The sequence below is a fragment of the Gymnoscopelus microlampas genome, assembly GCF_963454915.1.
Source record: "Gymnoscopelus microlampas genome assembly, chromosome: 14".
Lineage (NCBI taxonomy): Eukaryota > Metazoa > Chordata > Actinopteri > Myctophiformes > Myctophidae > Gymnoscopelus > Gymnoscopelus microlampas.
The window spans coordinates 8,829,827-8,851,661 of NC_139951.1; the positions used below are offsets into that span (position 1 = coordinate 8,829,827).

Here is a 21,835-nt window from a genome sequence, read left to right on the forward strand (position 1 = left end):
ATCATACATGATCCTTGTAACAGATTCATTTTGTATCGTTATTGTCTCCGCCAGGCCGTAAGGCATGGCGAGAGAGTATGTTTTACCCCCTGTCTGTCCGTCCGTCCGTCCGTCTGTCCGTCCGTCCGTCCGTGCGTCTGTCTGTCTGTCCGTCCGTCTGTGGACAACTAATCTCTGGCACCGTTGGCTTGATCGCAGCAAAACTGTGCACACACACTCCCTGGATGCCAATTCAGAACCTCTGCCCCAATTTTTTCACACGGCCACCAGGAGGCCGCTTTTTGAAAAACAAATTTTTGACAGTAATTATCTGTTGATAAATAAGAACTTTGGTTACAAATTATAATATATTTGATCGTATTTTTCCATTAGTGGTTTTATATAAAAGATCAATCAGATTTAAGTACAGATGATTGATATACCATCCAGCTGATATATCAGAGTGATATTTGTGTTTTTCAAGAATGTTGGCAGTGAATTTTCCCTCTCTTACTGTCGAAAAAAAATCACAAATCTGTCAGGCTCTGATCTAAACATATGTATGTCTAAATATATGAATTCCATATATCTATGTCTTTTTATATGCACTGCTGCTCTACTCTTAACACAAGGAACAATGTACAATGTACTAGGTCGATCAATCTGAGCGTTCTCTGTTTCGTGTTTTTACTGTTGTTCTACGTATGTCTTGTCATGGTGAGATCTGTAGAAACTGAATTGCCCCCCGGGGATAAATAAAGTCATCTGAATCTGAATCTGAATCTAAACATGTTATATTCAATACATTTACAACTTTGAGCTGAACTGAACATGTGCAGTATGTCAGCGTTATTACAATATTTGTACAAGCTTAAGTTTAGTGTTTTATGCAGTTTGATGGATCCTGTATTCATGTATACTGTTGTGTTTCAGTCTTCTTACAGAGGACACTTTGGACCTTCGTCTTCATCACATGAGACACGACAGAAGACACTGTTTAAAAGACGCACAGGAAAGAAAGCTTTAACACCAGAAGAATGGAAGAAGAGAGAGGAGGAGGTGATAGAGAGGATGTTGAAGTTTGTGATGATGGAGCCACAAGAACCAAGTAGTGAGTCTTGCTTTTTTCCTCTTATGTGGACATTAATTACTTACTAAAATAATATTTTATTGTATAATGTGTGGGTATGTGCGTGCATGCATGTGTCCTTGCATAAAATAACAAGCTGGAGGGAATGATCAGTATCCTGTCTTGAAGAGATGATTAACTTTTGGGTGTAAAAGGTCAAAGGTCAAAATGACATCATGGATCAACAGAGACATGTAGAGATGTTGTGCTGGGCTGCAGGGTTTTCACATCCAGGTGTGTTTTTATTATCATTGTAAATGTCTTGCTGTCTGTTGTCTTCTGTTCCAGTGAGTGGTGGAACACCGTCTGAAACAGGAAGTTTATACTTCTGGTCACCTGCCAAGGTCTCTGATTGGCTGAAGAAACATCCTGGACCGACAGCGCTCTCTTCAGGATATGACACCATGAGTATAGCTCCCAGCCAGGCAGACACTGATGTGATGAGTGTGAGAGATGAAGATGTTTCATAGATGAAACTTTAGGCTTGATTTATACTTTGATGCATGCCAGTGTCACACGCCAAAATAGTAGATCTACAAGCTTACACTATGTCATGTGCATTGTTGTTCTTCTCGGTTTATTGATTCCGTCGAATCAGGGGGGTCCCTGGAAACAAAATATTTTGAGCTGGAGGTCCGTGTCCAAATATATATAATTTTGGGGGTTCCTTGACATGACATTTTTTGTCAGAAAACTATTAGGATTTAGAAGACATTTGTAGAAGAGGCCTCAGATCGTAATGGGTTAATAAGAACATAATTATGTCTACATTGGTTGGTGTATATAATAATACTAAATTAGATGTAAGCACAAGTAGGACCACTTGCTGGGCATTGCTGCCTGACACACCTCCTCCAGTGCCATGGTGCTGCAGGGTCATCAGCCTTCACTGATGTTTCACTCCTTTCATCCTGGAACATCTCTGGGTGGTGGAGCAGAGACAGGGACGTCTGTCTGGTTCATGTTGATTTGGGCCTTTCTGATATCTAGATGTATCTGCTGATGACTAACACCTTTGTTTTCTCTTTGTTTTTCTATTTGTTTCTTTAAAAAAAGATATGTATACATTTATTTTATCATGTATATATTTCTATATGTTATATAGTAAAATAATCAGCTCTAAGTACGGAAGAAAATGTATCTAAACTAGAGCCCGACCGATACAGTATATCATCAGGCTGATGTTTGCTATTTCAGTGAAGGATGACATATTGCTGGTGAATTTTCCCTTTCTTATATCTCTATTGGTCTAAAAAAATCCCACATGGGTCACTGGGTCAGGCTCTGATCTAAACATGTTATAATTTATACATTTACAATTAGCTTTCATTGAAGAGATAAATGTATTTCAACATTATTACATTTGTACAAGCTCAAGTTTATCGTTTAATGTTCCAGCATCCTGTATATTAATGTACAGTGTTCTGTTTCTATCAGGAAATAAATCACTGCTTCATGTAAAAGTACAATACTGGAAATTATTTTGTTCTAATTCTAAGTTTCCTATCTATACCAATGATTAATAGACACATATATTTGGTCAATTAACAGACACAAAGGTGTGTGTTTTCATCAGGGTAATGTACATTACCCCTTCTGGTATAAAGGAGTTGTAGTTTGTAATAGGTGACATTTGCTTCAACCCAAAACGTCTTTAAACATGCTTTACTGCTACATTAACACCATAGTATTATTAACTATTACTGTATATGAGTTTATGGGGCTGCTGCTATGTTTGTTGTTGTGTTTACAGTTGGGAATAGTGTATTTACTAGATGAGTAGCTTTGATAGCACTGTTTTCAAGCATGGCATGTGTTTGCTAACACTTCAGATACAGATGTGTGCACAGCTGGGAGGGCCAGGAGTCAGGACATCTGTTCCAGTGCTGCCCGTCAAGCCAGCAGGCTCACACCTCAGTCTTTTAGCCTGGTGACTAGGTTACATATCCTACCTGGGATTGGAACCTGGGTCCCCCATGAGAGAGCTGACATTTTGACTGTTGAACTATAATGGAGAGCATGTCTGGGAATGCTAGTTTTCCTTTGAGTTGTATGCAGTACCTCTTGTCAACGAGTAGGTGTCCTACCTGACCACAGGATCTAAATGTCAGGGCAGGGAGTCCACCTCCAACCACTGCAGAAGTTCTGCAGTGTTAGATTGTATTATGATACAGATTGTTTAAAATAATGTGTTATGTAATGTGTGACAGTGTGACCACACACTGCCACTGTCAATGTTTTGTGCTGTACTTGGCACTTGCCTTTCAAGGGTACACACTTTCTGGGTAGTGTATAGACACAAACAGAAACATTTAAAGTTATTTATTCAAGAAAACAATAATACACAAATCACAATGAACTCTCTCACTGTGGCTCTGCTCTGGAACTTAAAAGAGTCAAGGTTCAGGTGATTATATAGATTTGCCCGTAAACACACCTGTAGCCAATCACTGATTGGGACCAAGTTGGGCCAAACCAACTGTCTGTGGACAAGGTTTTGAATGTGTCAAAGAGGGACACTGGACACTGAAAGTTCAAATATTTATGACTTAAATTATATCAAATGTATATAATGTATTTTTCGTGCCGGTTTATTTCTAGTGAACAGAAGTGACATATTGTAGATCACCCTGATTATTTGGTCTGTCTGGTGGGAGGGGCCATGGGGTATATAAAGGGTGAGCTGCTACAGTATACATCTGACAGTCTTCAGTGAAAAAAAACAAACAGTATATTGGGTTTGGTAACAAGACAAATAAGGGTGAGGGTTTATTTATGTATGGGCACTAAAAGAAGGATAATGGCAAAGGTGGCAGGTGGGAAAGGGAAAGTAAGGGAAGGCACAACTTTGGCATCCAGAGCAGTGTCAAGAGAGGGCGGTGTTACCTGGGGAAAGAAAGAAGGCAAACAGTGACAATGACAAGACTGGGACACTGCGGACTGGCATGGGACTTGGCAAAAATGGGGAAACATCCAGATGGACTCTGTAAGACATGTAGTAAGAAAGACCAAACTGTGAGACATGTCCTCATGGAGTGCAGCCGGTATGCGGAAGAAAGGAAAAGGATCTATGAAGCAGTGGCAAGTGAGCCAACAAGTAGTATAACACTCAAAAACCTCCTGAATCCCAATGAAAACCAGTCAAGGACGGTGAAAACAGTGCTGGAGTTCATCCCCACAAAATTAGTTCTACTCCTGACCGGTGGGAGTCAGCAAAGGCATCCAGTCTGTCGGAAATCACAAGAAGAAGAAGAAGAAGAAGAAGAAGAAGAAGAAGAAGAAGAAGAAGAAGAAGAAGAAGAAGAAGAAGAAGAAGAAGAATCTGACAGTCTGCTGCTGTCTGTCTACTGAGGTGCCCAGGAGCTGTCACTGTCTCCAAGGAGGTGAAGTTTTGTTTTGTTATATTTAGTTAAAACCATGGTTAAAATGCATTTCTGTTTCTTAGTATCGAATTGGGTTGGGCTATTCATTTGTTTTTATTTATTGTATTATAATAATACTTGATTTATTTTACATTTGATCGTTTGAAGTATTTGTTTTTGAATATTCTTTATTTTCTATTTACAGATATCTGATGGTCTCTTTTGTTTTTGCCACTTTATGATTCCACCAGAGCCGTTCTGAGCTGGGTGAAGTCGGGCCTCGTGGTGAACCAGTTTGAGGTGGTGGTGGACAGTAAGGACTGTGGCGCTTCTGGAGCTGACGGAGGATGTTCAGCCTGCGTGGACGTGAGCACGTCCATCGGAGACAACAGTTCGGCCGCTCTGATAGTCTTCTCGGACGCCCTGGGAAGCAGGAGGAGAGAGACGAGGAAGGAACTGAAAGAGATGATCCTCCACGAGGAGGCGGCCATCTTGTACTCGGGGGGCGACTGGCGAGAAGGGGGAGGGGAAGAAAGGGGTGGGGCGGAGGGAGGACAGCTCCCCAACGAGCTCCCGGAGGAGGCCCCGCCGCACCCGAGGAGACGGAGGAGGCGGAGGAAGGCGGAGCGGGAGTACTGCCGGAGGACCTCAAGGTCAACTTCAGGGACATCGGCTGGGACAGCTGGATCGTGGCGCCGCCCGAGTACGACGCCTTCGAGTGCCGCGGCCTGTGCTACCACCCGCTGACGGACGAGTCCACGCCGTCCAAGCACGCCCTCATCCAGACTCTGGTGAACATCTTGAACCCCAGGAAGGCCAACATGACGTGCTGCGTCCCCATCAAACTGGACCCTATCACCGTCATGTAGTAAATCTTGTAGTAAAATGACACGGATGCTTTCCCGGTTTTAATGAGTTAACAACAACAGGGTTGTAAAAGTATTTCCTGCTGGGAAACAACTGTTTAAATCATGTTTCATTCATAGCCTGTGCAGAATTATTATTATTTCAAAAACACTGAAGGGGCACTCCTCCTTGATGCCTAGACACAGCTGATGATCAGGAGCATGCTTCTGTGTGAAATGTGGTACAGCCTGTCAAAAAAACTGTTGTTGTCATTTGACAACCCCATTTTTATTTCAAACATCTGTAGGAAAATGTCATTGCTTTTCCGTACTTTGTATAATGTACAGTAGGTAGGTCAAAAATAACCTTTCGCCTTGCACTCCCAGTCCTGGATGACAGTGCTGCACAAGTTCCGAGCTACAGGGGAGAGATAGGGGAGGTCACAGATGGGGCTACGGGAGGGGTGGTAGCTGGGTTCAATGGTGATCATAAGTGTGGAACAGGGCTGAAACCTTACACAGTTAAATCCTGAGTGTTCATTTCACTCTTAGTGTGTACAAATATAACCAAATGGACCTATAAGGGTCCATTTGGTTACACTTGTACACTCTCATGAAGGCCTAGACTAGAGTATTGTCTCTCCTCATGCTAATGTTTAGTCTTGATGTACATTTTAGTTGTAAGTAGAATTTTGTTTTGTGTATTAACAAGTCAAGGCAAGTCAAACTTTTATTGTATAGCTGCACATTTCATACGCAGGATACTGACAGGAAATACATGTACAACAAGTGTGAGATGGCATCCCAGATAGCAAAAGTCATTAATTCAATGTTGGATTTTGGTCAGATTGGTTATTTTTGGTTAAGGTTGAAAAAGCTATATTGATTCAATGTTTAATTACAGATACCATTTCAACATTTGAAAAACTGTCATTGAATCAATTTAGTATAGATGATTGTTTTTCAATGTTGAAATGCCCAACATTGAAATGACATGGTTTCTACGTCTGATATTTACCCCCCCCCCCCCCCCCCCCCCCCCCCCCCCCCCGCCCGCCCGTCGCACCCCTCCCCCTCCCCCCCCTCCTTCGAGACGGTAGTCGCAAGCAACTCGCGAGACCAGCTAGATCTCACGGGACTTGAGGTCTTCAAATAAAACCTTGGCGCGAATTTCTGTCTTCACTGGCTTGACAAACACTACAGTACTGCTGTCCTAAGTCCTAGTGTGAGATAAACTGGTAAGTCCTTGACAATATAATAATATGATTGCCATTCACATATATGGCTGTCATGGTTTGACTACATCATGCTAAACTTTGTTAATTATTACCGTGGCAACTACAGTACAGAACGGAGCTTGTTAGCTTTTGTTATTAGCATTATTAGCTAGCATGCTAGATAATAGTTAACTGGTAAGTGAGTTCGTATATAATGTATTATCCCGTTCAGATACAATCACCTGGCTGTTATCATTTGACTAAATGTTAACTTTGTGCCGCCCGGAGTTTGTAGCTTGTGTTAATAAATGGCGTTGCATATTATTACAGTGGTAGCTAGCATGCTAGCTAACGTTAGGCCGCCATGTTGTTAGCTAGTTTCGCGATTAAAATGTACTTTCATTTGCTTATCTGTGTGTATAAAATTATACAGTATTAGCGTTTTTAATAGTTTCATAAACATTGTTGTAACCAGCACCACTGTGAAGTAGTTGGTTCATTTAATAATGGTGAATTAACAAGGCAGTGCATGGTTAGCTAAACTTGCTAGCCACACTGAAACGGATATCACTTTGCTGGAAGCACTTCCGGTCCAGACCGGATACGGAACTGCATCCGTGTTTGCACGCGTGTGTGTGAGAAAATGTACCGGATATAGGAGGCGGGATCTAGAGCATATGAACAGGCGTTCCAAGGCACAGTTAAGCTCTTATTACACTGAGGCTGTTTATTCTGGGGATAAATGTGAGGAAACAGTGGTGGAAGAAGTAATCCGATATTTTACTTAAGTAAAAGTAGCAATACCATAATATAAAAAATACTCTGTTAAAAGTAAAAAGCCTTTGTTCAAAATGTTACTCGAGTAAAAGTACAAAAGTATTGGCATCAAAATATACTTAAAGTACCCAAAGTAAAATGTTTGAAAATAGCAGATCTACAAGCTCACAACGCGTCACGATGTGACACGTGAGCTTGTAGATCTGCTATTTTCAAATGGCCTATGTCTAAAATATGGCTGAAGTGGTTAATCTCAGTTTTATATATATATACTTTTTTTTATGTTAATATATTTAAAAATATGCTGGAAGGACCTGATAAATTAATAATTTGGCATATAAATAAAATATATATATATTTTTTAATGCATATATATTTTTTATTGTTTTTCTCTATTTTCAGGGTTGTGCTACAAGAAGACTGGAGAGGAGGGTTCACTGCAGTACACAAGGCCTGGCCAAGTAACATAATTATAACAGCACCACCTCTTTTCTATTTAGACCTGTTGTAACCTATACGTTGTTATACCTTTCAATACGGGAGCCACCTCTGTGTCTCATTAGTTGTTGGTTTACATATGGCAACATAGATTTGTTTTGTTTTTTTGTAAGAATTTGAATATTTTCAGAGAACTTAGGTTAGGTTTTAGAAGGTGTTTTTAGAATTGGCCTAAGGTTAAGATGGCTTCTTATTGGGCTAAAAGACGTAGAGTCATTAGAACTGTAAGGGACATAGAGAAGGATATCCTTAAAGAATATGAGGAAACTCTGCATGTACAAAGGGACAATATTTACCCCTGTGTGACTAGGGAACCTGCCTTCACAATCTCACACTTTTCCCACCTAGATGCACTACCAGCTTCACATGTTGTCATAGAGAATGGTCATATAGATGGCAGTGTAGCTGGCAATGATGTAGTTGAGTCAGATCATGTGCAAATGGAAAATGATAATGCTGATGGTAGTGTAGTAGCTCAAAATGAAGTTGAATCAGATCATGTGCAAATGGAAAATGATGATGTAGATGATAGTGTAGCTGGCAATGATGAAGATGAATCAGATTGTCACTATGACAGCGATGAGGAGCATCTGCCTAGTCAGGATCTGCTTATAAGGAGCCTAAGATATTGGGCAACTTCATACTCCATTAGTCTTGTTGCTTTGTCTGCTCTGCTGTCCATCTTAAAGCTATTTCACCCTAAGCTCCCTAAAGATGGAAGGACTCTGCTTAGAACGCAATCTCATGTTGCAACCACTCAAATACAAGGTGGCGAGTACTATCATTTTGGATTGGCGCAAGGAATACTTTCACGATTAAAATGTTTGAGTTTACCAGTAAACCTCACAACTCTTACTTTACAGTTCAATATAGATGGTCTCCCCCTCTTTAGGAGTTCAAGACTTCAATTCTGGCCTATACTTGCAATCCTGAATTGTGATTACACTAAGTCCCCATTTATTGTCGGTATATTTTGTGGTTTGAGCAAGCCAAAGTGTGTTGTTGAGTATCTGCAGATATTTGTTAGCGACCTTAAAAATGTACTGGCTAATGGCATTGTTCATAATGGTAAGCAATTGATTGTACAGGTTTCCTCATTTGTGTGTGATGCTCCCGCCAGAGCCTACGTTAAGAATATTAAGTCACATAATGGATATTCAGGATGCGACAAGTGTGATCAAGAGGGTGTGTGGAGGAACAAAATGACATATCCTGAAACGAATGTCAGGCTGAGGACTGACTCGAGTTATTGTGATATGATTGATGAGGAACACCACTTGAAACAGAAACTCAGTCCTTTAACAGGCATAGTAAAGATGGTTTCTTCATTCCCAATAGATTATATGCACCTCTGTTGTCTTGGGTTGATGAGAAAACTGTTGCATATGTGGTTAAAGGGCAATCTAGCCATTAGGCTTCCTTCACAAACAGTTAACAGTATATCAAGCAAACTGCTGGTGTTACATTCCCACACCCCTGTTGAATTCAATCGCAAGCCAAGAGGTTTGAATGAGCTTGATCGTTGGAAAGCTACTGAGCTCCGATCCTTCATGTTATACTGGGGTCCTGTAGTTCTGAAGGATTGCCTTCCCAGTGAGTTTTATGACAACTTTATGTTGTTTTCAGTGGCCATGTATTTTTTTTTGTCTCCTGGAATTTCTGGCCAAATGGTTGAATTTGCACATAGATTGATGATTTCCTTTGTGGGACACTTTGGACAGTTGTATGGTAGGGATGAGATTGTGTTCAGTGTTCACCAGCTTATACATTTAGCAGATGAATACAAACAATTTGGACCTTTAGATAATGTTTCAGGATTCCCTTTTGAGAATTATCTTGGCCAAATAAAGCATCTTTTACGCAAGCCACACCAACCTCTACAACAGGTAGTCAAAAGGCTGTCAGAAATGCCACATGTTGAGGTTCCATTAGCAACAGATGAACCAGTTTTACAGCACATTCATACTGATGGTCCACTTCCTCAACATTTCAGTGTTGCTCTACAGTACAGAAAGGTCTCCAGTTGTCGTTTTACATTGTCTACAAAGCAGGGGGATAATTGTATTCAGGTGGGAGATACAATTGCAGTAGTGCAGAATATAGTCCAGGAAGAAGGTGAGGTCTATGTGATCTACAGAAAGTTCAGACACCAAGAATTATATTACACTTATCCCTGCGAGTCCTCCCTCATAGGTACATACAAGGTTAGAGAGTTGTGTGATGATATCGGGGTTGGTAAACTTAGCTGTATTAAACGTAAATGTGTTCTGTATCCAGAGTCGGAGGGAAATGGCCTCATAGCTATTCCAATAGCTCATCTGCAGTAGACATCTTATAATTCATGTTTTTTGTCATAATTATTTTTTATTAATATTCTTATTTCATTTATTGTACACAGAATGGAAAGTGAGGTGGTGCTCTGGGGCGTTGTACTGTTTCCAAATGGCGGAACTGCAACAGTTCTTGCCAGCTGGTTCAATCCAACGGAAGGTACATTGTTATGGCCCCCAAAAAACACAAATTATTCAAAGGCCCTTAAAGAACACATGGTGCCCCGTAAAGGATGGACGACATATGAGAATATTCGGCTCTTAATTACTTGTGGTAAGTATAGTCACTGCATCGCTATTGTTGTCTGATGTGAATTGTTCCTCATACTTCTTAAAAATGTCATGCTGTATTTTCTAATTTTGAATTTTTATCCCACCATTTTGTAACTCCATTTTTTACACCCAGTGCCAATTGTCTATGTAATCCTGGGGGCTACTCTCCCTCTGCCAAACTAGGGAGGCCAGGGCCGAGCTCATGCCTCCTTCAGTGCATGAGAGCCAACTGCCCTTCTTGTCACCTGACAGGGGAGAGTTTCCCTGGTTGGACGTAGCGCATGGAAGGAACACGTTATTCCAACCAGTTCCCTTCCCCTCATCAGCATGCTGTATTTTCTGCTTGTTCTTTTACAGACTCATTTGAAAAGGCCAAGCAACATGAAGAGAAGTATGTGAATACTGGATGTCTAACCACTGATTTGGAATCTGAGGAGGAAGCAGATGTACGTCGGAAAAGAAGAGCAAGGTACAGTTGAATTCCCTGTGATGTGGTTTTTGGTTAAACAGAAACGGGCCATGGGTTCCTGAACAGTGTCTCTCTCAAGGCTTGCTCAATGAATTTAATTATCCTGGGAGCCTGGGAATGTTAAATGTTGTTATTTTTTTAGGGCAAATCCTGTGCACGCAGTAGAGTCAGATGAGGAGGCAGAAAACAGCAGTGTGAAATGAAGATTTGCCAAGCCACCCGATGTGCATTTTCCAGGTACAGACACTTGTCAGTTATGACACTAACTGCTACACCTACTTTAAGTATCGCCATGTATAATTCCACTTATTTATTAATACAGTGCTGCCAGAATCAAGCCAGTACCCCTTGGTGCCAACACTAAATGCAAGCAGTGGTATGTCATTATTTACTAATATGGCAGAACAAAATGTAATTGCATGATGAGAGCTTTACAAGCATTTAGTTCCTCTGTCAATACATGCAAACATATCAGTTTATGTGTTCAAAAGTTACAGTGTCCACTATTCATGTCTTGTGTTCCCTTCTTTTAGTCTCTGGAGGAAGCTGCTCCGCCGCTGGAGGAAGCTGCTCCGCCTCGGGAGGAAGCTGCTCGGAGGATAACATGCCTAATAATGGTAAGTGAACCACTTCACACTAATAAGTCAGGGTGGACAGATTGTAAATGTGCTTTTGATAGCGTTCATGTTTTGTGTTCTCTCATTTTAGGCTTTGGTGGAAGCTTCTTGGCACAGTTGGAGTCAATGGACCCCTGCAATGATGGTGAGTAGACAGGCTAGATATAGCTATGTGATTCTCTCAGCCACACTTATTGTGTCTCTAGTATGTTTCAATAGGTGGCGGTTGGATTACTAGTCCTGCCTTACTTACACTTACACTGACTGAAAATGTTAGTTAAATGGGTGGAAATGTAAAGTTGAGTGCATATGAGTAGCTTATTCAGTGTCTCACTATTTTGCAATGAGCTGTTAATTTTGGCATGATATTATATGAGAACTTCTATTTTACAGTGACTAATTACGGTCATTTTAATCCATTTCAGGAGGGAACCACACTGGACAAGTAAGAAATGGTATGTCTGTTGTCCCTGTGTCAACTAGAGCCTTTTTATGCATTTGTGACTTTTATTAGCCATCACTAAACAGTTGCTGTGCCTTGGCTATAGTGCCATGACATACTGTAACTTAGGAAAGACTGACATATTTGAACATTTTGATTGTCCTCTTTTTAGACTTCGCTGGCAATCATCACCACCCCCAAGGCTATCAAGGTGAGTTAACTAACACATTCTCAAATCATGTTTTGTTAATACCACCAGTGCACTAGGTATATGGAGGTAGGTACACTTGCTACTGTATATGGTGCTCATTGAGAACTACTTTGATGGTGCTTATTTGCCTTATTTTGTTCTGTCTGTCTTTCCCTAGGAATGCCAATGTATAACTCCAGCCCCTACCACACTGTGCCATCAGAGCAAGCAAGGAATGGTATGCATTTCTCATCTTAAATGTTGTTTTTTTTGTGCAAAATTCCATAATTGTTCCATGTTCAATTTAAACAATTTTGTGTCTTTTCTCTTTCTGTTAGACTTCGATGCCAACAACGCACGTGGCTCCAGATCAGCTGACTTCAGATCACCTGGCCTGGGTAAAGATGCCTCTATTCCACTTTACCCCCCGCCTCCCCCATACACAATGACCTAATGTGCAATGCTGATGCCATGTTGTTGATTCTTCAGGATCAGGTCCTGAAACGCCACGGGGAAGATTCCATGGAGGAGAGCCCAGTCAAATGTTACAAGGCAAGTATCATTTTCTGATCAACTTCTTAACCTTACTGATGCATTGAGAAACATGTCCCTTGTGACTTTACAGTCTTTGTCACCGTTTTTTTTTCATGTAATTTGTCATGGTGTTTAAGCTTAATATTTAAGCGCTTAATGGTTACTATAAGTTAGGGGTGCAAAGACTTCACGCTATCACAGAGTTGCTTAGTGTCATTCTAAATTATTGAAAATGGTGAATCTATCCTTGAAATTTAATGTAAAACCAATTGTTTTTCTTCAAGACATTGCTGCCAACAAAAACACCAGGATGCTTACAGAGCTACTCATGGAGGTGAAGCAAATGTCACGGGACATTCAGTTTATTAAGACTGAAATGGCTAAATCCACCTTTAATAATCACGGAGCTGGACCTGAATCGCAGAGAGAAGATAACTTCCCCATCGTGCTGCCACTCACCAATGAGGAGCAGTTTGATGAGGCTGAAGCTGCACTGAAGGAGGAAACAGTCCGTCGAAAGATGGTGAACATTTTTGTACTTTCTTAAATGTATTGTATTGTTTGAAAACTGTTTAAAATGTCTGGAATTGTAGGAGTGGACACACTGTACACTTTAGCACACTAACCATTTTCTCTCTAATCTGTTAAGACAACTCGCCTGGCCTTAGTCGGAGGGACCAATCCAGAAAATATGATCCGGCGAATGCTATCCACTACGATGACGAACAGTCTAGCCAGCATCTTTAACTGGGCAGGAAAGGGACAGAAGAGGGCCTTCAAGGACACGCTGATGCAGGACTGCATGTTTGGTGAGTCAATTTGCACCCCAAAATACTAGGTTTACTACAGTGTACTACAGTGTATTTGGTAATTTTGATGATGGATATTTAATGAAGTAATCTCAAGTAAATAAGAATGGATGCATTTTTCTCACCATGGAATGAGCCTGATGGAACATGCATCCACTCTTAAAGAAATACTTCACCCATTTCCAACCTTAACGTCATTTAAGTGGTCCTCTGTAATGCTCACAATAAGATGGCACCGTTTCTGTCTCACTCACTCTGTGTCTCAGAGGTGGTCTTTGCCTGTGGACAGTTCAGAAACCTGCCTACCAGTGGCATCATTTCAAGCTAATGGACATTGAACATGATGTCACTGGCAGATTTCTGAGCTGTCCACTGCCCTCTGACTGAGACAGAGTAGACAATGGTGGCATTTTTTACGAGCATTAGTGTGAATCAATTATATGACTATGGGGTTGAAAATGGGTGAAGTACTCCTAAGGCCACCTGGCAATCTGGCACACTAAAAAGGACACTGGACATGTATGTCACTTTGGAATGGAACGTGCCCACTGCAGCTTTCTTATGTCTTTATAACAAGTATTCTTTTTTTTCTTTTTTTCCCAGCGGCTGCTCGTCAATTTGACCGCAAGTTGACTGAATTGCTGTACAGAGATGCACTGCAGAAGTGGCTGCGTTATGCACCAGAGAGGAATGGCGGGGTACCAAGAAAAGAAAAGCCAAAGAGTTAAAAGGACAAATGGTTTGGAGTTGGAGGACAGTGGGTTTCATGGGAGTTGGATCATTGGAAACCTGTTTTGTTCATGTTGAACTGGGGTCCGTATAGTTCTGAATGATTACTTTATTTGAGTATGACAACCCTGTTTGTGTTTGCCAGGCTTATGTGTGCTGCCATGTTGTTGATAATTTCTGTTCACAAATCTGGCTCTCCTGGGATCCTTCTCATCGAACACTTGTCCGGTGTGAGTGATCACCTCTCCGGTGCTGGAGACCTCCAGGCTGACTTTCAAGGCAAATAAATGACCAGATAATTCTGTTTAAGGCACTTCCTCCACCAGAAACCCTAACCCATTAGGTCCGAGGTCGGTTCTAAAAAATGTTTAATGAAACGTTCAAATTCTTACTCAAAAGATTTAAAAAGAAATGATGTAACTATGTAGCAACAACTAATGAGACACAGAGGTGTGTGCTAAAATGTGCAAAGATTTTTGTAAAGTCTTTAATAAATAACTAAATGAATAAATTGTCTCTTTCTTTGTTCATAGAGCATGGTGTAAAGCAGTTGTTAAACATATTTTCGAATATTCACCTAGAATGGCATAATTATAATCAAGTTTGGGGTCCCCAAATGTTTTTCCTGTAATGTGAGGTCTTTGTATAAAAAGGTTGAGAACAGCAGTAAAATTCTTAATGGACCATTTCAGCATTTTCAACCTTCCTCTGTATGTTTTTAATGTCTCATTTAAGCCAAAAATCACTTTACTCTATTTGGTGTTTTAAAGTTCTGCAGGGGTTGCTCCAAACCTGTGATGTGATGTCATGAGTTGACAACTTTTAGCATGCTCCCGGTGGAAATGCACCAAATAATACAATTTTGATTAAAAGTGATTATTTTATTATTCATGAGGCATAAAAAACATACAGAGGAAGGTTGAAAAAGTGTTGAAATGGTCCTTTGATAATGACATTGTGTCAATGTATAATGCAATGTATATATATAGTTGAATCAACGTTGATGCAATTCTACATCATTTCAATGTTGATCATATCCTAGTTGAATCAAGGTTGATTCATTGTCAGGATTGATTGAAAATTCAATGTTCATTCCATGTTGATCATAGCGAGCACTTTCAATGTTATTTTCTATGTCAGACATCAATGTTGATTCCACTCTTCAGCCTGACAAAAACACAATGTTGATTCAATCACTTTTTGCTATCTGGGATGGGATCATCATGAAATCCCACACAGTTCATACAAACACAGTTCATGTTGTTCTTCATAGAATGTACAGGTGGTATTTGTGAAATGTTCGACTTTTTATACGGTTGCTACAGCTGCTGCATTGCTGCTCCACCCTTGAGAGGAAATGTTTGGAAAATCCCATGTTACTAAAGCAGGATATTTACTGTATAGGAGGTGTATGTATCTTAAGTAATCTAAACCTAGAAACTATGTGTAGGTGTTCCAGAGAGTGGTTGAATTTTGTGGTATTTGATTTATTATTTTTCTGAAAATATGAAAAGTGAATATTGTTTATTTTGGGTAATATGCTATACTGTATTATTGTATGTGCATGGAGTATGGTGATATAGTGCCTTTTCTCAGCATTGTGGCCTGCTGTAGCAGATATCACGTGACAGCAATCATGGCAGCATTGGGTTCACCTGTGTGAGCTTAGGTGCTGGTAATCAGAACAAACAAAGTTTCAGAGCTGTGAGAAGCTCTGTCTGTGTCAAGAAGAAAATATATAAAATGATAAAAAGTACTAACACTCCTGAGCATATCTGGGCAGAAGGCGCACACGGTATGTCACTTGTTTATTTTGTTGGTCTGTACAATGATTGTTATTGTTGTTTTGTTTTGTTGTGTGTGTTTATGCAACTAAAGATGGACATTTCATTTGTTATGTGGACATTTCATGGACATTTAAAAAGAATACAGCATGGCTGTCAACAAGGACATAATTCATGTGTATAATTCATTGTGGTTAAAAAAATTAATTTGTTTTATGTCATTTCATTTACAGTTTTTCACGTTGTCTACATTGGGGTTACGATAAAAAGCCCTCGTGAACATCAGTTGGAGCGTGGTCTACTCTGCCTCAGAAAAATACAGTTTAGGAGCAGTTATACTATGAAAAATGATGTACATATATGAAGCTTTTTGGTCTGTGTGCGTGCGTGTGCGTGTGTGTGTGCGCGTGTGCGTGTGTTGTGAACTCCTGGGTTATTTGTAGGAAGAAACGTTTTGTTTGGTGTTTTTTTACTGTTTCACACAGAATTCTCAAATTATGCACACCACTTGTGTATGTAACTTCTCTATGATTGTTATTTATCTTAATGTATGTTTTCTTTGAAGTACAGTAAAAAAAATGATTATGAATAATGTCTACAGTACATGTATGTTATTCTTTCATTCATTTAGATTTTCTTTCATTCAGTATAGCTCTTATTTTACCAGTAACTCAGATTCTAGACCACCTAGGTCATGATTCAGTGTCTATTTTCAAGGATAGAGAATACAGTGGTACTATTTACTCCATGCTGGCAGTTACAGTACTTAGCTGCATGTATCTGGTATCCAGGGAACTAAATAAGAGTAAAAACATAACATTTTAGCGAGCATAATTACATGCATACATACATATATACATATTATACACATTTTCATTAATTACAGAATCAGCCAATGACGTGTGCGGATGTAGTACCCCCAAGTTGTGGCCAGAGTGCCCATGGCCTCCCTGACAGAATTACTGACCACCTAAATGGCCAACCATGCCAGTCACAGACTTCTGTGTAATAGTCAGGACTGAAAATGGAAAAATGTTTTTATGGTAAAGTGCACAATATAACGCTTAGCCACCGTACCATAAATAGTGGACCAGAGGTGGACTTACCCATTAGGCAAGGCCTGGACCCCCAGCAGTCATGGGCCCCATTAGAGTGGACAGTAACAAAGTACATTTACTTGAATACTGCACTTAAGTAAAAAAAGAAAAAATTGTATCTGTACTTGAGTATATGTATTGATGACTTTCACTCCACTACATTTCAAAGTCAAATATTGTATTTTTTACTCCACTACATTTGTAGGAAGTGGAAAAGCACATGAATAAACCATTTAAGCCCTAAGTTCAAATAGTGAAAATGACAGATCTACAAGCTCACAACACATTGTGAGCTTGTAGATCTGCTATTTTCACTATTATTTTTTGGGAAAATGTCTGGGGGAAAAAGACAACTCACTTTGTGATTTGTACTTTTGAATACTTAAAGGCATTGTAGGGAGTTCAGACATAATCAAAGAAAAAAACTGTTGTCAAACACCGCCCCTCCAGCAGTTCTTTTCCCCGACCACCAGGGGGTGACGCAGGGTGGACTTTTTAAATGAGTCATGCCCAAAATAGGTTGCCTTATGTGGATACAATTCGCGGAAATGCCCGACCCTACGGTTCTCTGAATTTATATTTTTAAATAGGCTCTTTCATGATAAATTGACCACATATATGAAGCTAAACAACTAAATTCTATCCAAACGATTTTTTAAAAGTAAATTATGTGCCTCAAAAAAGAAGTTTGAGAGCGTTTTAAAACCGAAAGTAAAAAGTTGATACGGGCACGGACGCGCACGGACACGCACGGACACGCACATGCGTGCGTTAATTTACGACCCGGACATAAACAACATGAACATAAACAGAAGGGAAAATACGGATTTCAGACAGAGGACTGTGTTTCAATGAAGGAAAACACCCCAGCATCATTATATAGTGGCTGATAGAGGGGAGACAATGCAAAAAAAATATATATACATATTTTTTAAATTTAGGCTTAATGTTCCCTACAATGCCTTTAAGTATTTTTAGGACACATTTTTGTACAAAGCACAAAATTACAAAGTGCAAATTTGGCAGAGCAACTTTTTCCATGTAGTTGAGTAATATTTGACCAGGAGTAGAGTACTGTGATTGAGTACTTCTTCCACCACTGATGAAAACAACATGGCCACAATGCAGACGACACAGAGACAGGGACACACATGATGAAAGCAGTGTCCAGACAAGCTCTGGAGATATATAATTATCGTCACCTTGCTGAACTAATGGCCTAAGTCATTTTTTGAGGAAAATTATATTTTTGCCTGAGTCAGCTGCTCATGACTCTGGCCACCTCTGGTAAAATCTCCTAATTGTAAAGGATCATGTTGTTCCCTCCCCTTCTAATATAATGGCCTAACTCCCCAGTGTGACTTAGGCCAAAAAAATTGCTAAAGTCTGGAGAAAAGTCAGGTGTAATCCTATTTAAACCTATTTAAATCTCTTATGTTACATAACTGACAGACAGTGTTATTTTTATGTTAATAGTCATAATTTGTTATAAACGTTTTGGGTGAAATGATTAAGAAATATCATATAGTTTTATTTTAGATACATTTTTTTTCTTTTCTGAAAACTTAAGAAAATTACTTAGGCCATTAGTTTAGCAGGGTGACGTTATGATCAGGTGACACAGTTATACGTGAAGAACAATTTAGAGCATATGAAGAGTAACCGTGAGTATTTTGCTAAATAGGTAGCTTTGTAAGACAATACAATGTAAAACAGTGTTCTAAAAATGTGTTAATCAAAATATATTTAGCTTGGTTTTCATGTAAACACGATGTTGTGTCAGTTGTAGAAATGATCAGTTGTTTAATCTTATGTGGGTAGGAAACCAGTTTGACAACCTCTCTCTGTCTCCTCTCCCCTTTGTATTATCAAGAATCAACTTGCATCTACTCCTGTACACATACCTGTACAGCCGCACACACAGCTCTCTCTCTCTCTCTCTCTCTCTCTCTCTCTCTCTCTCTCTCTCTCTCTCTCTCTCTCTCTCTCTCTCTCTCTCTCTCTCTCTCTCTCTCTCTGCCCAACCCGTGACTTATTCCAAACAGGGAAATGAAAGTTGTATCTGACGCAGTGTGACTACAGTTCAACTACAAGACATTCAACAACTAGACTAGATCTCAATCTACAGACCAGAACCGTGGACAGACAGAACTCATTGACAGGTAAGAAAACCAGAAAATCAAACACACATTTGTTGGTGTTATAATGTACAATAGAACTGTAGGTGACTTGATATGACTGTATACCATGATGCTGATAAACTCTTTTAAAATGTCTTCATCAAATACAAATGTAGTCTATTGGAAGCAGTTTGTGAAGACAAATAATATATATCAGGTGTTTCACTGGGATGGGTGTGTGTGATACTGAATAATATAGACTGGGAACAGTTTGCTCTGCAGGGAGCTGATCCACTCTGGGTCTGTAGAACGGATACGGAAACAGTGATGCATGTAGTGTGTGTGTGTGTGTGTGTGTGTGTGTGTGTGTGTGTGTGTGTGTGTGTGTGTGTGTGTGTGTGTGTGTGTGTGTGTGTGTGTGTGTGTGTGTGTGTGTGTGTGTGTGTGTGCGCGCGCAAATTACCGGATACAGTAGGCGGGCTCTAGACCGGATCAGAGCTCTGAACAGTAAATAGAAACTAGTCTTTCCACAACACTGCAGAAAGCCTGGTGACATGAGGTTAGAACAACAAGGCAGACATCGAGGCCTTGAGGCCTGTGAGGCACAACCCAGTGAGCTGCTGTCTGAGTTACATACTGATGGGTGGCAGAATCACTTATAATATAACTTTTAAATTGCATCATACTGTAGTATACTTGAATATTGCTAAATGTATTTTTGGTTGAACACATCAACAATGTAGCTAACTTAGCTTCTAGATGGATCAATGGGAGCCAATGGGAATGCATATCACTGTGTGTGAGGGGCGGTCCCCTGGGTGAAACACCTGTTTTTTTTTAGGCAAGTCACACCTGGTGGTAGATCAGATCTGTGTTAAGTGGTTTCAGTGTGATCTGTGTACAGTGATTACATTCAGCTGGTTCATGTTTGTATGTGGAGTAAATGACAGACAGTGAGGAATGTGTACTGACTATCAGCAGTTTAGTTATTAGTTATGTTTATGGTTTATGTACTTATTTTATTAACTAATGGTTGGTGAAATCTGCAGGACAGTGAACTTAACATGTTGATGAAGTTGTACATCTGAGCTTTGAAGTGTAGTACCTACTGTAGTATGTTACAAGAAAATGTGTTGATTATATGATTGGTTTGAGGCCAATATATGCTATATCAATTATAGTGCTCAGTTTTTTTCATGTCAAGGACCCCCAAAATGATATGTATTTGGCCGCAGACCCCCTTCTCAAAATATGTTTTTCCAGGGACTCCCAAAAGCAAAGAGTTGAGTAAAACATTTTCAACAAATTCAATATATTTAAAATGGCAGATGTACAAGCTAGCGTGGCATGAAATGATGCACTATGAGCACTATCAGATAGCACATCATCTTCTCCAAAAGTAAGGCGGCTGCAGATGTACAGTACAAAGCATGTGTGTGTGTGTGTGTGTGTGTGTGTGTGTGTGTGTGTGTGTGTGTGTGTGTGTGTGTGTGTGTGTGTGTGTGTGTGTGTGTGTGTGTGTGTGTGTGTGTGTGTGTGTGTGTGTGTGTGTGTGTGTGTGTGTGTAACGCAGTGAAACTAGTTTGATAACGTATCCAGAGAGAGAGAGAGAGAGAGAGAGAGTTTGTATTGTTGAGCTGTATCATTCTTTTCTCTCTTAAAATGTAAGACAGCGCAGAAATAACAACAGTCAGCAGACTTTATCCATTCAATAGAGTAGAGTTGTTAGAGGGAGATAACGACTAGGTCAGCAAGTAAGTTTGGCCTCGGGCCAATTTCTTTCTAAGTCATTAGATGATGGACCAGAACACAATCAAAGACTAATTTAAGATCTGACACTTTGACAGACTGTCTTATACAATAATCAATATATGAATTGCTATTTATTGCTATAAAAGTTACTAAAGAAATATGTGTGTGTGTTAACTGCATACTGACTGATAGAACTGTGTGTGTAATGTCACAGGTACAGATAGAAATACTTGTGGTAATCATTTAGTGAAGGACACACCCTTGAATGAGGATGTTTAGCTAATTAACCATTTTATTTCTATAGCTATTCAAAAATAGCAGATCTAAAAGCTCATAGTGCAGAGTGCACAGAGTGCAGCGCTATGTATGAGCTTGTAGATCTGCTATTTTTTTTAAATTTATTTTTAGCGGTGCCAGCCGCTCTACATTTGACCGTGTCTGGGTGTTATGTCCGAGCACGAGAAGTGAGCGCGACCTCCTCATGACCTCACCAGCTGCACACACTCATCAAAGGCACCGCTTCCTTCACACAGGGTGTGATTTTTGAAAATGTGTGCAAATCTTTGAATATGTATTTTTTAAAGCGAACATTTGTAACTCAAATCTTTGTTTCTGGGGGGTCCCTGGAACAAAACATTTTGAGATGGGGGTCCGCGGCCAAATACATATCTAAAAATGTTTTCTAAATCCTAACAGTATGTTGCTATATGCAGTGGTGCTCCAACTTATCCATGGAAATGATATGTATTTGGCCACGGACCCCCATCTCAAAATATGTTGTTCCAGGGACCCCCAGAAGCACAGATCGGAGTTAAAAATGTTCGCTTTAAAAACAAATATCAAAGATTTGCAAAAAATATCTAATGATTTTTTTAAAAGATA

The 21,835-nt window shown here is 39.9% G+C and overlaps 1 long non-coding RNA gene and 1 pseudogene across 3 annotated transcripts; both read left to right on the forward strand.

Annotated features, from left to right (window-relative positions):
• The first annotated feature begins 4,069 nt into the window (after positions 1-4,069).
• Positions 4,070-5,339, forward strand: LOC311060019 (growth/differentiation factor 2-like; annotated as a pseudogene). The gene is made up of 2 exons: positions 4,070-4,152; positions 4,722-5,339. The product of its transcript is annotated as a growth/differentiation factor 2-like (transcript).
• A 1,130-nt stretch (positions 5,340-6,469) lies between these two features.
• LOC311060413 lies at positions 6,470-11,076 on the forward strand. 2 transcript variants are annotated; one of them, XR_014602254.1, is made up of 5 exons: positions 6,470-6,553; positions 7,712-7,770; positions 10,206-10,411; positions 10,768-10,879; positions 11,022-11,076. It is a non-coding gene; the product is annotated as an uncharacterized lncRNA (long non-coding RNA). The 2 variants fall into 2 exon arrangements; XR_014602255.1 differs by lacking the exons at positions 6,470-6,553; positions 7,712-7,770 and having other exon boundaries at positions 8,616-10,411.
• The last annotated feature ends 10,759 nt before the right edge of the window (positions 11,077-21,835 follow it).